Here is a 16,327-nt window from a genome sequence, read left to right as displayed (position 1 = left end):
ACCTTCAGCTATTTTAAGAAATCATTCAAGTGAGAATGGGAAAATTCAGATGCTGAATCACTCCTCATTCTGTAAAGTCTACCAGAATGACCCATAAAGCACATAGTGACCTACTTCAAGTGAGTTGTGCAATAAAGTTATTTGAATACAATGACAGTTTGGTGTTTCAATTTAAATTATGCCCACACAAGTCCTGAGAACTGGTTTGGGTGTGACAGTCACTTTTCCCAGGGTACTTTTTGGTGGTTTGAATATCAGAATGATTTTCCACAAGCTTGTCGTTTGTTGACTGTTTTAAGGAGAGAGAAATTCCCTCTCTAGTCCTCTTGAGTTCTTGTGACTGGCTCAGAAGAAAATTGACACAAGACAGATTAGCTGGAGAAAAAATTTTAATTCCTGCATACAAATGGTCTTATAGAAATAGGACCTCAGGGAGTTCCTGTCGTGGTGCAGTGGTTAATGAATCCGACTGGGAACCATGAGGTTGCGGGTTGGATCCCTGCCCTTGCTCAGTGGGTGAAGGATCCAGCATTGCCATGAGCTGTGGTGTAGGCTGCAGACGCGGCTTGGCTCCCACGTTGCTGTGGCTCTGATGTAGGCTGGTGGCTACAGCTCTGATTCAACCCCTAGCCTGGGAACCTCCATATGCCGCGGGAGCAGCCTAGAAAAGGCAAAAAAAAAAAAAAAAAAAAAGGAGTAGGACCTCAGAAATGACTAGAGTAGACAACTTTTATACTTTTTAGACAAATTGTAAATTTTATAGAAATTGACAGGACAGACTTAGCTTTGGGTGCTTAATTGGTAAGGAATTTAACCAAAGTGTGGGCTGGGGTAATACATTAGTAGAGAAGTAAGGAGGTTTATTTATGTGGGCTTCTCATCCCTGCATCCCCATCTCTGGCGATAAGGGTGTCCTTCTACCTCCAGATGCAGGGAGTGCACCTTTCCTCTGGGAGGTTTATTTCCCCGCTCTCGGGGGTGGGGGAGGGGGGATAGAGAGGAGGGTCAAAGTCAAGGTGTCCCTCCTGCATTGACCGTTTATTTATTATGTAAGTTTAACTCAATATAACCAATATGCCATTGAGGCATATTTTGAGGTACAACCCTGCTCCCCAGCGGCTCCAGTACTTACTAAGTATAGAACACATAATTGTGACCACTGCCTCAGTCATAACATTTTTTGGTGGGCTCTCAATTTACTCATATTTGGAGACACTATTATCATAAGAAATAGAGGAGAAAATAAAAATTTCTGTTTACTTTCACTCAGATGAGGGAATAGCAACCGTTTTCTTGTAGAAGGCCAGATACTAAATACCTTCAAATTTCCCAAGGTTGGCCTCTGTCACAACCACTGACTCTGTCATTGAGACATGGCAGCCAAAGATGGGATATAAAGGAATGAGTGTGGCTATGTTTCAATAAAACTTTATTTACATTAACAGGTGGTGGAAGCATTTGGGTTCTGAGCTATAATGTGTCAGTCAATCCTTAATTTATGTGAGCATGCTATCTACTGAAAAGATGTGATTAAGAAAATAGAATTTTAGAAGCAAGAGATTTTAGAGGTTTTCTGGCATTCCCTCGTTTATTTTTTAAATGAGGGAAGGCCTGCAAAGAAAGAGTGAGTTGTCTAGAACAGCATAGGTACTTAGTCATAGAAAAAGAAGAATTCTGGTCTCCTAGGTCACTGATCATGCATTTTCCATTCCTTGGTTGCCCGGCCAGCCACAGAGGAAAATGACCTACTTGAGAAAGTGGCAGGACACCCTTGGTAGTCTGACAGTATACTTTTCTGTATGTCAATACATGCAAATATATGCTAATTCAACAGAGATATTTGGCAAGCCTTAAGGAGCCCCATTTAGCTGCTACTAAAGAAGTTATCTCCAAAGAATACAAACTAGAATAAAATTGTTTCACAGCCTGACTGATTTGTTGTGGTCTGCATGGAGCTACCTGTTGATTTACCCATTTCTCTGAGCTGGATCTCCTCTGTGGTAGCTTCTTCATTTTGCAAAGATCACACAGCAAACGTGCTCAGACTCATTCCCTTCATTCACACAGGCAGCCACAACCCACTCAGGCTTCGTGGTCTCTGGTGCTAAGCCAGATGTTGGAGCGCTTTTCAAGCTGAAACTTTTCATGTTGGGTGATAGACTGGAGTTGCGCTATTCTTAACTTGGATTGAGTTCTGGAGATTAATGCAGGCAGTTGACTTTGGAACTAGACTTATTTTAGAGTAGGAGACTAAAAGTGGGGACAGCTTCCTTGCAAACTGTTTTTGCAAAGAAAATGCCTTGAAAAATACTAAAAGCAGACTCATGTTTGGGACAAGTGAATATGAAAATAAATAAATCAGTACAACATGGAAGTAGAAATTCTTAAAGAACAATAAGCGTGGCTCTGATAAACATAATAACAAGCAATTATGGGGTATCGCATTATGGCAGATATAGTTCTAAGTGCTTTCATTAAATAATTTGTTTTATATTGTGTTCTGTACAAAGTCCCTCAAAGTTCTTCATTATGTACAAAATAAAACCAAAATTCTTAGCATGTAGATCAGTATACTCCCACACATATTTTTGGTACTCCTCTTATTCTGCTGCATATACCATATGCCCGGGACATTTGGTTTACTTGCTATTTTTAAAAAGCTTTTTATGATATTCTTTGGGCTAGACATTGCTTGGGTGCTGCAAATGCAAAAAAACAGGATCTGGTTTTTACTTTCTAAATGCTTACTGTCTAGCTGGGGAAATGGCTCTCAGCTATGTCTGGATCTTGTAAACTCAACTGGAAGTAATGGATGTTGCTAAGGTCTGCATTAAACTCTCACATAGTTAACTAGTATTGACCTGAAATAAATAGATATTTCTCCAGCAAAAATGTGTTTATTTGGGATCAGCAGAGAATTACAGTTAGTTAACTAGTATTGACCTGAAATAAATAAATAGATATTTCTCCAGTGAAAACGTTTATTTGGGATCAGCAGAGAATTGCAGTTTAGGGTCTACAACTATGGCAAGCCTTATGCAAGTCCCTGTGTGGCAAGGAAGGAGAAACTTTTATGGAGAGGAGAAGTCATTGTAAACAAAGAATCCTTGGTATTTTGCTTGCTGAGTCCTTGCCAGGAAAGAAGAGGAGTCCTTATTCTTCCTGTTGGGCTTTGCTGTTGTCACAAGGTGTGAGAAGTCCCCTTTTGCTCTCCCAACTCTATTTTATTGCAGTTTCTATTTGTTTATTTTTTGCAATAGTTAATTACTGTATTTTTATCAGTTACTAGTTAATCATCAATTATATTTAGTCCACATTTTGATGCCCATTCAAAGCTTAGGTCCCACTTACGACTTGAACACTTTACAAGGTACTCTTAAATGGAAGAATACATATTAGAAAAATACCAGCTTCTTTAAGCTTATTCACATTTAAAGAAAGGGAAAAAGGCACACATATGGAGAAGCCGTTCTAAATGTAGGAGAAAACTGGGATCAAGTATTTGTGTCAAGGAAAGGAGAACTAGCAGAATAAAAATATAGTTAAAAAAATAGAATATTGAAAAGTAGCAAGAAGAATGAGGCCTGAGAAAAGACCCTTTAGTTTTTTTTTTTTAATTACTCAATGAATTTATCACATCTGTAGTTGTATAGTGATCATCACAATCCAATTTCACAGGATTTCCATCCCACAACCCAAATGAAAAACTTATGTTCTCCGGAGGATATAGTTTGGGGGGTGGGGGGATGTGCTTGGGTTGTGGAAAGACCCTTTAGTTTGTAGCTTGGTAGATTGGTAGTAATAGAAGCCAAATTCCTAGTAACTACGAAGGAAATAAGTGAATGGGGTCTAAGAAGTAGTCATTTAATAGTTTGCATTGGATGGAATTAGCCCAGTATTACCTTTAGGAGCAATAGAGGGTAGCCGTGTCGACTTTGAGTCTCCATCAGTTACTTGAGTTATTCATAGGAAGATGGTAGGCTCTGTTTATATTAGAGATTCTACATGAAACATTTTATTTTAAAATTTTCTTATTTTGATATTGTGAAGATGCTACGGTCAATAGATAGAATATATTTTGAAGGAAATAAACCCTAATGGACCCTTTCAAAAGCTTTTGAAATTTGGGTTGATGATCCAAAGCCAGCTATCTTTAGGAATATATAAGAATGTGAAGCAGTCTATAAAGAAATGATCAGATTACTTTAAGACAAACTGGCTTCTTTTTTCAGGAGTTAATATACTAAAAGATTCTTTGGACTAGTAGTTATGAATATAAATTTGTAAAAGAATATTCTTGCTCCATTCTTGAAGAACATCATAACTCTACCACTTTTTTTTTTTTTAACTTCACGCAAAGAACATACGGGTTTCAAACAGTAGCAGGTCTCTAATTGGAGTCTCTTAGCTCACCTTAAGCAGAGTCTGACTTAGGAGCAGAGCTGGCAGATGCCTAAACAGTCCTCTCTTTATTCTCTCATTTTTGGGAGGAGAAAATTAAAATTTAGCCAATACAGCAGTATTCTTAGTAACTGCATTGCCTTTGTATTTCAAAAATTTTGGAGCAAGGGTTTAACTGACATGTTTGGCTGTTAGTGAAGAGAAGTTGAATTTTGAGATGTCCAAGTAACTGATTCAAAAAAAAAGTTGGCACAATTCCAACTGTTTGCTTAGACTTCCAAAGATTGTTGCATGACCACTTAGTAAGGCAACATAAAAGTTTGCTCCTTATCAGGAAATGTAGTCTAAGATAGCAGCTTCTAGCCTGTGAAATTTGAGAGAGTTGTAACTTTTTTTTCAGAAGTTAGGAAGTATGTTATCAAAGTATTATTTTGGCAGGACTGGTAGTTAGCTGAAGTTTTTGTTTCACTTGAAGTTATCCACTTTCTCTTTGGTAGCAGCACCTTGATTTTCTTAGGTGATTGCATCTTCATGATTACTGAATGTTGTTCATAAGTGTCTGACTCTGCCTCTGGGCTTAGGGATGGAGAATGTATCCTCTGGCTCAGATGATTTATTCAGGGTTAGTCATGTGACTTAACTAAACCCAGTAAGACTTGACTGTAACTCGTGGGAAGAGAGCATTTTCCTCTGCATTAGTAAGGTTAGCAGTCAGGATGATGTAAGCTTGAATCTTCCAAGGCCATCATGTGAAATCTGAGAACAAAGCGTTTAAAATACAAAGCAGATTTTATGCTAAGTGAAGTAAGTCAGATGGGAAAAAAATGCCATGTGACTTACTCGTATGCAGAATATTTTTTAAAAAAGCCAAAAAATGAACAGACAAAAACAAACAAACAAAAAAAAATAGCAACAACAACAATAGATACAGTGAACAGATTGATGAGTTACCAGAGAAGAGGGTGTGGGAGGGTGGGTGACCTGTATGGTGATGGATGGAAACTAGACCTTTGGTGGTGAGTGGGCTTGATGTGCATGGAAGTTGAATTATAATGTTGTACAGCTGAATCTTATATGATGCTGTAAATTAAAATCCCCTCCATTAGGGAAAAAAAATCTGTCACCACACAGCAGCAAATGGAAAGAAAAAGAGCTGATTTTGTGTGTAAAACAAAAACAGAAGCAAAACAAAGCAGAGCCAAGAGATAAAGAAGGACTAAGTCCTGAAAATATTTGAATCCAGGAGTTAGCCAGCCATATCCGAACTTAGAACCATGGATTTTTTTTTTTTTTTTTAAATCACATGCGCCAATAAATTCTCTCTTTTTTTTTAGCTTAAACCAGTTCAAATCAGGTTTTAGATATGTGCAACAGAGGGAGTTCAGAATGATATATCAGGAAACACCACTCAGAAATAGAAACAGCCGCCACCTTTTCATAGCCGTAATTTAATTTAAAAAACATTCTCACAAAAGATAGGAAGAATAAAAAAAGTCCTTTAAAATAGAAAGAACTTACTTTACTAAAATTATTGTCCTTAATGTTCTCATTTCTTGACAAGTACGTTAAAAACCGTATCACAGGGCACCAAGGAATAGTGGGTCTAATAGATTAGTAATGAAAATGACACTCAAGAGACAAGGATTTAAGTGCCACTGTTACCAGTAAGTATTAGTACCTATCAGGAAGTTACTTCTTTGCATTTGTGCCTTTTCAGTTTTTAACTGGAAGAAGTGATTTGTGCATAACTACCCCGTATGCTATTGATGAGGAGAAAAGTAGGCTAGTTTACATAAAAATGTTAAAAGGTTTCAAGTTCCCATAGTGCTCATTTATTTCTTACCTATTATTGTGACTTGAAGACCAGATAAATGTAATCTGTAGTGACTCTGGCAAATTAAGCTGTCTCTGCTTTCAAAGACTGAATCATTTGTAGCAGTCACTAACTACAATATATGGTTTCAAGTTTTTGTTAACATTTTGGGTACAGTTTTGTTTTGATATTATAAAATACACATCTGTTGAGTACATTAAATGAAATAAGGTCATATTTTTTAAGAATGCTCACATTGTGTGAAAAAATGAACATCTGTTTTATGGGCTAATGATGCGGTGGGTAGAAAGTTTGTGGTTGTTCATAGCTATGTTTTGAAGGATTGGTCAACGAGCCATATCATAAACACTGTTAGAATGAGATTTTTGTGCATGCATAAATCAAGCTATTTTCTCTACTCTCAGCAGATATTTTACAAAAGACGGACTTGTTCTAAATGAATTTTATGACTGGAATAAAACACCTGACTTTAAGTAATTTCAACAGGGAAAACTTCTGATTTAGTGAAGTCCAAAGTTTCTTTATCAGAAGGTTATTCTCTTTGGCTTTGTTGTTTTCAAAGTTCTTGACACTAAACTGAGCTTCTGTGCAATTTGGGCCAAAGGAGAGAAACATGTATTTTTGTAGAAGAGAACCTGCTTGTGTCACATCCAGTCACATTTGGCAGAAGAAAGAGGGAAAACAGGAAAGTAGATGAAGCAGTTGCTGAGACTGCTTTTGAGGCCCCCAAGCCCATCCTTCCTTCGTCCCGCACAGAGTCAATTTACACTGGCTGCTTCCTGGCTGCTTGCCATTCCGATGAATTTTTCTCCCCCTCTCTTTGCCTTTGAAGTTTCCTATTGCAGAACCAGAAGTAATGGGCCATTTCGCACAATATGTAGGAAGCAAAGTGAATATAGCAGTTTCTCGTTCAGAAATCTACTGGAACGTCGCCTGCAGTGAGCATATGTTTGGCAACAACAAGGTCATATATTTGGCCATTTAAAGTTTCATCAAAAATGAAGGGCCCCAGTTTTTTGTAAGGGCTACAGATTCAGTTATGACTTGGCTCAAATATGTCAGCACCTTTTTTTATGCTGGAAACTCAATCAGGTGGGGACTATTTCATTTGAATATTTTCCTGAATTGAGCTGATTCATTAATTCTGCCCGTGCTGAATGTCTTCCGTAGCTGTGCTTTGCTATATGACATTGATTTGGCTGCTTCTGAGCTTCAGTGATAATAATGTGGTAGATAAAGTACATGAACTCTGAAGCCATATTGTCTTCAGTTCAAATCCCAGTTCTAACACTAATTACCTGGTTTCTAGGGGCCCGACACACAAAATTTGTGGAATAACTTCTTTTAATCTACAGAACATCTCATCCAAAATTTCTCAAGCTTGGCTTGGTTGACTCTTTTGGCCAGATAATTCTTTGTTGTAGAAGGCTGTCCTGTGCATGCAGCAACTTTGGTCTCTCCTAGATCCACCACCTGTCTCCTGCCCCGGTTGATGATAACCGGAAACATTTCTAGGCAATACTCTCGCGATGGTATTTACCTTCATTTGAGAACCATTGATCCTCATGTCATCGTCAGACTTCCTTGTGGCAGAAGTGGCCCTATCAGGCTTCTTGTTTCCAGCTGAGAGAACTGAATTTTAGCATTTATGTGTCTTATGCAGTGTTCTCTGGCTAGTGACTGGTAGAACCAACACTTGAACTTGGCAGGGCTTTGGACTGAGTCCTATGCCCTCTGACTTGTATGACCACGTGACACATAAAAGTAAATGCGATGGAAGTGGGCAGAGTCGACATAGCTTAGCATGTGCAGGAGCAGCCTGGCTGATTCGGCTGGGCTTGCTAGAGTTGTGACCACACAGCAACTCTTCAGCTGTTTCTGTTCTCAGATTCATCTCTGACAAGAAGAAAAAAAAATGGCCACAATGATAGTTTCTAGGGATATTCCCAAAGGGAACATGCTGTGTACTTTGCTTATATAATAGGGCAACAAAATGTCTGTCTTATTTAGAGAGATGGAAAGAGTAGCTTGCTTAAATTTTACTGGTGGTCGAACAGCTAGCTTCCTAATATGGAAGGACATTCTGATTTTATTTATAGTTGTGATAGTCTAATTTCCTTTTCTTTCTCTTAGCAAAATATTCAGAGCTTTCCTGGTGAGGGGGAAGGTAAGGAAAGAGTGCCTGCTGTCTTAGAGTCGGGTCTAAATCATTCATGGAGACTAGCCTGAGAGATTCAATTGCTGCTGCTTCCAGGAGGTTATACAGACACAAGAGATCTAAATTTAACATAACTGTGAAAATAAATTAGGGCCTTCTCCAGATGATGCTCCCTGAACTATAAATCTCCTTTGCAGTTTCAAATTCTATCTACACAACTTGGCCTTAAAATGCATCCACTAAGATAAGCTGGGCTAGAGCAGGTGTAAGCAATGATCACGATTAATATAAAGAGGCCAGAGAAAAAGCGATAAAATGGAAACAGAAACAGAATGAAGAAGCTGGAGGGAGTTAAAGAATGATTTGAAGATAAACACACAAGGATGATTTATATGAAGAATTTAATAAAAAAATGAGAACTCATGATTTTATTTAATAAAAAAGATGAGAACTCATGATTTTATTTTTTGTTTTTTATATGGTCAGTTGATTTCTTTGAAAACTGGAGTATGGTCGTTTTACCATGTTGTGTTTTAGTTGTGGAGCAAAGTAATTCAGTTCTGCATATACATATATCCATTCGTTCCCTGTATAGGTTATTATAGAATATTGAGTAGATTTCCTTCTGCTATACAGTAGGTCCTTGTTGGTTGTATATTTTATATATAGTAGTGTATACATGTTAATCCCAAACTCCTAATTTATCCCTCTCCTCTACTTTTCCTCTTTGGTAACCATAAGTTTGTTTTTGAAATCTGTGAGTTTGTTTCTGTTTTGTAAATAAGTTCAATTGTATCATTTTAAAAATTAGATTCTGCATGTAAATGATATCATATATTTGTCTTTCTCTGTCTGACTTGCCTCAGTATGATAATCTGTAGTGTCTTCCATGTTGCTGCAAATGGCATTATTTCATTCTTTTTTATGGTTGAGTAATATTCCATCACACACACACACACACACACACACACACACACACACACACACACACCTACCTACCTACCTACCTTCATTATCCACTCTTCTGTTGAGGGTCATTGAGGTGACTTCTATGTCTTGGCTATTGTAAATAGTTCTGCAAGAAACATTGGGGTGCTTGCATCTTTTCGCATTGTAGTTTTCTCCGGATATATGCCCAGGAGTGAGATTGCTGAATCATATGATAGTTCTAAGATTTTTGTTTTGTTTTTTGTCTTTATGCCTTTTCTAGGGCTGCTCCTGAGGCATATGGAGGTTCCCAGGGCAATGCCAGATCTGAGCCACGTCTGTGACCTACACCACGACTCACAGCAATGCTGGATCCTTAACCCACTGAGTGAGGTCAGGGATCAAACCTGCATCCTCATGGATGCTAGTCAGATTCGTTTCTACTGAGCAACTATTGGAACTCTTTCTACCCTTTTTTTGATTGGGTTGTTTGTTTTTTGGTATAGAGCTGCACGAAGTGTTTGTACATTATCCCTCTCCTCCAGTTTTCCTCTTTGGTAACCATAAGTTTGTTTTTGAAATCTGTGAGTCTGTTTCTGTTTTGTAAATAAGTTCAATTGTATCATTTTAAAAATTAGATTCTGCATGTAAATAATACCATATATTTGTCTTTGGAAATTAATCCTTTGTCAGTCACTTCATTTGCAAATATTTTCTCCCATTCTCTGGGTTATCTTTTCATTTTGTTTATGGTTTCCTTTGCTTTGCAAAAGGATTTAAGTCTAATTAGGTCCCTTTTGTTTGTTTTTATTTCCATTACTTTAGCAGGTGGGTCTTAAAAGATACTGCTGTGATTTATGTCAAAAAATGTTGTTCCTATGTTTTCCTTTATAGTCTCCACTTTCACATTTAGGACTTATTTATTTATTTATCTATCTATCTCTTCAGGGCTGCACCCGCAGAATATGGAGGTTCACAGGCTAGAGATCCAATTGGAGCTACAGCTGCTGGCATACACCACAGTCACAGCAATGCCAGATCTGAGCCCTACACCACAGCTCACAGCAACACAGGATCCTTAACCCACTGAGCAGGGGCAAGGATGGAACCTGTAACCGCATAGTTCCTAGCCAGATTTGTTTCCGCTGCACCAGGATGGGAACTCCACATTTAGGTCTTTAATCCATTTTGAATTTATTTTTTGTGTATGGTGTTAGAGAATTAGAGTTCTAATCTCATTCTTTTACATGTAGCCATATAGTTTTCTTAGTAGTACTTATTGAATAGACTGTCCTTTCTCATTTGTACATTCTTGCCTCCTTTGTCATAGATTAATTGACCATAGGAATGTGGGTTTCTTTCTGGGCTTTCCATCCTGTTCCATTGATCTATATTTCTGTTTTTGTGCCAGTATCATACTTTTTTGATTACTGTAGCTTTGTATACATGGTCTAAAGTCAGGGAGCCTGATTCCTCCAGTTCTGTTTTTCTTTTTCAGGATTTCTTTGGCAATGCATGGTCTTTTTTTGTGTTTTCGTATAAATTAAAAAAAAAAATTTTTTTTTTCTAGAACTCAGGATTTTAAATCAGATCCCTTTCTATGAATTGCAGTAAACAAAAAGGCACTCAAAATAAAGGCATTCTTAGGTTTTATCTAAGAAAGTAGGTACTGACAGAAGAGAGTTTGACAGAAAGTTTAACATTATTTCCAAAGTTATTATTAACATTATCAGTAAAACTTCACTTATTGCATCAAGGTCAGAATCAGGGTGCTTGAAGCAAAGATGGGACTAAAGCATTAAAACCAAGGCTTTACCATCAACTAATTGTGCTTAGACCAGTGGTTCTTAGGTTTAGGCATAAATTGAATCATTTGGGAGATTTGTGAAAACACATTTTACTAGGCCTCAACCCAGAATTTCTGATTCAGTAGGTTGAGGGTCAGGGCACAAGAATTTGCCTTTATGATAAGTTCCCATGTGATGCTGATTGACAGAAAACCATACTTTGTGAGCCAGGGGCTTCGCTCATCATTGGGAGCTTCCTGATCCTCATTTTCCTCAGGCATGGAGTGTGACTGAAGAGTGCCTGCCATCATAGTTTATATGTGCGCAGAGTCTGTTAAATGTGTATATTTTCTTTTCTTTTTTTTTTTTTCTTTGTCTTTTTGCTATTTCTTGGGCTGCTTCAGCGGCATATGGAGGTTCCCAGGCTAGGGGTCGAATTGGAGCTGTAGCCACCGGCCTACTCCAGAGACACAGCAACGCGGGATCTGAGCCGCGTCTGCAACCTACACCACAGCTCACGGCAACGCCGGATCCTTAACCCACTGAGCAAGGACAGGAACCGAACCCGCAACCTCATGGTCCCTAGTTGGATTCGTTAAACACTGCACCACGACGGGAACTCCTATATATTTTCTTAAAAAAAAATTCCTTTCAGCTACAGTCTAAGACTATTCAACTGATTTGGCCTACTTTATTGGGAACATAATCAGGTTATTCTAGTACACCAGGACTGTCAGTGGTAAGTTCTAGTGACTGCTGGTATATTTTCTGTTATCAAAAATGGACATGAATTTTATTTATTTATTTATTTATTTGTTTTTGAGTGGGCAGAATATTGGCTTTCATGCCTTTTAAAATAACTCATCTCTGGATTTGCTTTTCTGTAGCGTTCTGATAGTTTTTGACCATTTGGAAAATGGATACTTACTGTTGCAATAGGTAACTTCTGAAAAGAATACTTCCACAGATTGTTGATAATCCATTTTTCAACGCAGCATTCCAGATCATCAATAAGTACTACCCCTCCAAATAATGTTATGTTTTACTTATACACTGGTTTATAAGCCCAAACACTTTACAAATGACCCATGGAGACTCCTGATTTAGAGAATCCTCAATTCTCTGTAGAGTTATATAATCAAGAGTAAATACTTCAGACATCTGGGAAAATTGCATTATTATTTGAATGAGAACTGATAAAAAGGAATAAAACATAAGATATAAATGGGAAACCATTTTTAGAAAGAAATACCTCAAAAGTTACCAAATAAACATTTTAAATTATTTAGGCTATGCAAAACCACAGTTACTATTAGCTTTGGTGGGGTTAAGCAGGAGAAATAGGAAACTGCCAGAAATTTCTAAGGGATTCTTACTTTGCATATTATTGAAACCTAAATAAGGATATTTATACTTTTATTACCATGTCTTTCCATCTACCCTTCCATCCTTCTAAATGGGTCTAAATCATTCACTATATTTGAAATACATGACCATTATAATTTGCTATTATTCCTTAAACATGTTGAAGTGTTCACAGTCTCTTAACCACGGATACTTTTGAATCTGGATTTAATAATAAAATTTGAAGCCAGAGGGAAAGGATGTTAAATTTAGTTCTTGATACTACCTAGTATTGTTAAATGTCAGAGCTAAAACTAAACTTAAGATCTTTTGATTTATAATATGAAGGGAATGTCTTCCTTTTGAAAGTTGAAAGTGAGTTGTGTTTTGTACATACTCAAAGAGGAGCAGACTTCAGATGAGGAGTTTCCTGGACCTGGAGTGGAAGTCGTGTTTGTAATTAGATCTGGGTGGGAAAGAAATTATTTGAAAAGTGGTGCTTGAATAAATCATGGAATTAGCCTCCTTTTAAGTAAAATAAAGACTTAAAAATTAAATATATATGTATCTATTTTTGGAATGTTCTGTCCTTTTGATCAAGGTCATTCCTGTGTGTGGTTTCCTGAACATAGCAATTGGTCTTTTCTTCTGCTTCATTGACTAAGATGGAAGTGACTTGTTATGGACTGAATCATATACTCTTAAAATCTGTATGCTTAACCTCAACCTCCAATGTACTGTATATGGAAATGAGATCTTTAAATGTTAAATGAAGTCACAAAGGTGGAGCCCTAACCTGGTAAGACTGGTGCCTTTGTTAGAAGAGGAAGAGGCCCCAGGGATCTCTCTCCTTTTGTGTGTGTACAGAGAAAAGGCCTTGTGAGGACACAGTAGGAAGGCAACCATCAAGGCAAGGAGAAGGGTATCACTAGAAACGAAACCTGTTAGCACCTTGTTCTTGGACGTCTAGCCTCTACAACCGTGAAAAAAAATTTCTGTTATTTAAACTATCTAGTTTTTGATATTGTACTATGGCAGCTTGAGCTGATTAATATATTATTTAATAGTAAGAAATAGCATATCTTATTTCTATCCACTAGATTTTATTGGTCTCAACATATTTACATTATGTGACTAGATGAGATTGTAAGTTACTTTTTTTCTAAATATATTTTTCTAAAAATGTTATTTTTCAAAAGGACTTAGAGGCCCTTTGGTTGAAAGGTTAGAAAGTAATTTTAAGAAACTACCTGTGACAAAGGTGGGATGATTCTCCATTGTAATTTAATATGACGGTGGCCTCTGAAAATACCTAAATATTTGTTCCCTGGATAATAACTGCTTCCTGGTATATTTTAACTTTGTTTGCTCAATGTACTTCTTAAATTCATGTACAGCATGTGCTGTGACTAATGCAAACAGAGCAGCCATCAGATCCAGTTCATTAAGAGATTAGATGGAGATGCTGAAAATTTCCTGTGAAACTTTGATGTGCAATTCATTCCTTAATTAAATGCAAACAGCCTTGCTTTCTGGGATTAGGCCACCTAATTATGTGAAAAAAGAGAGTATCTGTTGATAAAGAGTATTTGAATAAAGAGGAAAGAAAATACTAGCAGAATTTGCCCCACATGAATGCCATCCCTGAAAGTGGAATGTGAGAATTAAAATCAGAAGCGTTTTTGAATAATCCATTCCTCAGATTCCCCTAACTCATGAAGAATTAAAATTGCCAGTGCTCCAATGAAAGGCAGGAGTTGAGCTGATGAGACTTTGGGCAAAAGTACAGATACTAAAAGATTGTTGATCTAGACTACAGAGGACAGTTTGTCTGAGATTTTTGGGTTTACTGTGACCTTCGTTGCTAACTCACTGCATAACCACAGGCAAGTGAGTTAATCTTTTTTGTGACTTCATTTATGCCTTTGTCCAATAGAAATAATAACACCTCTTCATGGGAGCATTTGGAGGTTTAATTAAATTAGTGCTTTGAGCTTCTTAGATGAAAGTTGCTATAGAAATGCAAAATGCGATTATGGAAGTCATTTTTCCTTTTCCTGTGTGGAACATGATTGAGACACATTTATTTTAACTAGAAAATTGACTAATTGCCTAAAGAAATCTTTCCTCATAGCCTGTGATACATGTGACAATAGGTCAAACCTCTTTCTGATAAATTGGATCATAATCTAATTCTTTAAAATTAAAAAAATGCAATTTAAAGGTTATTTTCTGTTTATAGTTATTACAAAATATTGATTATATTCCCTGTGTTGTTCAGTACATCCTTGAGCCTATCTTATACCCAGTAGTTTGTACCTCCCACTTCCCCATCCTGTATTGCCACCCCCCTTCCCCTTACTGGTAACAAGTAGTTTGTTCTGTATACCTGGGAGCCTGCTTCTTTTTTATTATGTTCATTAGTTTGTTGTATTTCTTAGATTCCTCATAAAAGTGATATCATACAGTATTTCTCCTTCTCTGATTTATTTCACTCAGGATAATTCCTTTTAAGTCCAACCATGTAGCTACAAATTGCAAATTTTCATTCTTTTTTATGGCTGAGTACTATTCCACTGTGTGTGTGTGTGTGTGTGTGTGTGTGTGTGTGTGTGTGTGTACATATAGTATCTTCTTTACCCATTCATGTGCTGATAGACACCTAAGTTGAATCCATATCTTGGCAATTGTAATTAATGTTGCTATGAACATGGGGTGCATGTATCTTTTTGAATTAGTGTTTTTTGTTTGGTTTGGTTTGGTTTTCTGATATACCCAGGTATGGAATTGCTGGGTCACATGGTAGTAGTATTTTTAATTTTTTGAGCAAACTCCATACTGTTTTCCACAATGGTTGCATCAATTTACATTCCTACCAACAGTGTACAAGGGTTTTTTTCCCTCCGCATCGTCACTGACATTTATTATTTGTGTTCTTTTTGATGATAACCATTCTGACAGGTGAGAGGTGATACCTCATTGTGGCTTTGATTTGCATTGTGGCTTTGATTTGCATTTCCCTGGTGATTAGTGATGTTGAGTGTCTTTTCATGTGCCTCTGCATTTCCTCTTTGGAAAATGTCTTTCGCCCATTTTTTAAAATGTTGAATTATATGAGCTGTTTATATATGTTGGATATTAACCCCTTAACAGTTCTGTTTTTACAAAGATCTATTTGGTAGGTTGTCTTTATATTTTGCTGATGATTTCTTTTTGTTGTGCAGAAGCTTTTAGGTTTAATTAGGTCCACTTGTTTATTTTTGCTTTTATTTTCTTTAGAAGAATGATCTAAAAAACATTTCTGTGACATGTCAAAGCGCACATGATCTAATTCTTAATTTAACAAAAAAATCTAATCTATGGCAAAAGAGTTAATTCAAGTATTATTCAATATGTAAAAATTATAATACCATGAGACAATAACTGTGGAAACTGGTGTATAGGCTGGTCCAGAAATGTGATGACTCCCACACTATAATCTATAGAGTTGATTCAGTTACCCAGTTCTTTTTCTGATAAATTGATTATTTTTTTACTCTTTGGTTAAAGAAAAAAAAAAGGGGTAGTACTGTTAAAGTAAGGAAGATGCCAACTTTCTGAAAAGAGGAAGTTTCCCTTTGAAAACAATTTGTGTGTATGTGTTCCTGCCTGGGGTATGATCATGTGAGCCAGTGGCAGGGATAAGGTCATTGAGAAAGAGGGGCTTCAGATTAGAAGATAATCTGTACTAGTAGTGTTAGAATGATGATGAGCCAGGATGCAACATTTTGAAAAATAACAGTGAGACCTGAGGGTCTATAGATGATTCTACAAAGAGTTGTAGCAAGTGGTGAAACCTGGTGACAAGATGTTCAAAATTAAGTTGTGGTACCATTA

This window comes from Sus scrofa, chromosome 4 (genome assembly GCF_054392235.1).
Source record: "Sus scrofa isolate SSC_HxYL_T2T_F1_AM1 chromosome 4, Sscrofa_HxYL_maternal_Yorkshire_Landrace_v2.0, whole genome shotgun sequence".
Classification (NCBI taxonomy): domain Eukaryota; kingdom Metazoa; phylum Chordata; class Mammalia; order Artiodactyla; family Suidae; genus Sus; species Sus scrofa.
Note: the sequence above shows the minus strand (reverse complement) of the source record.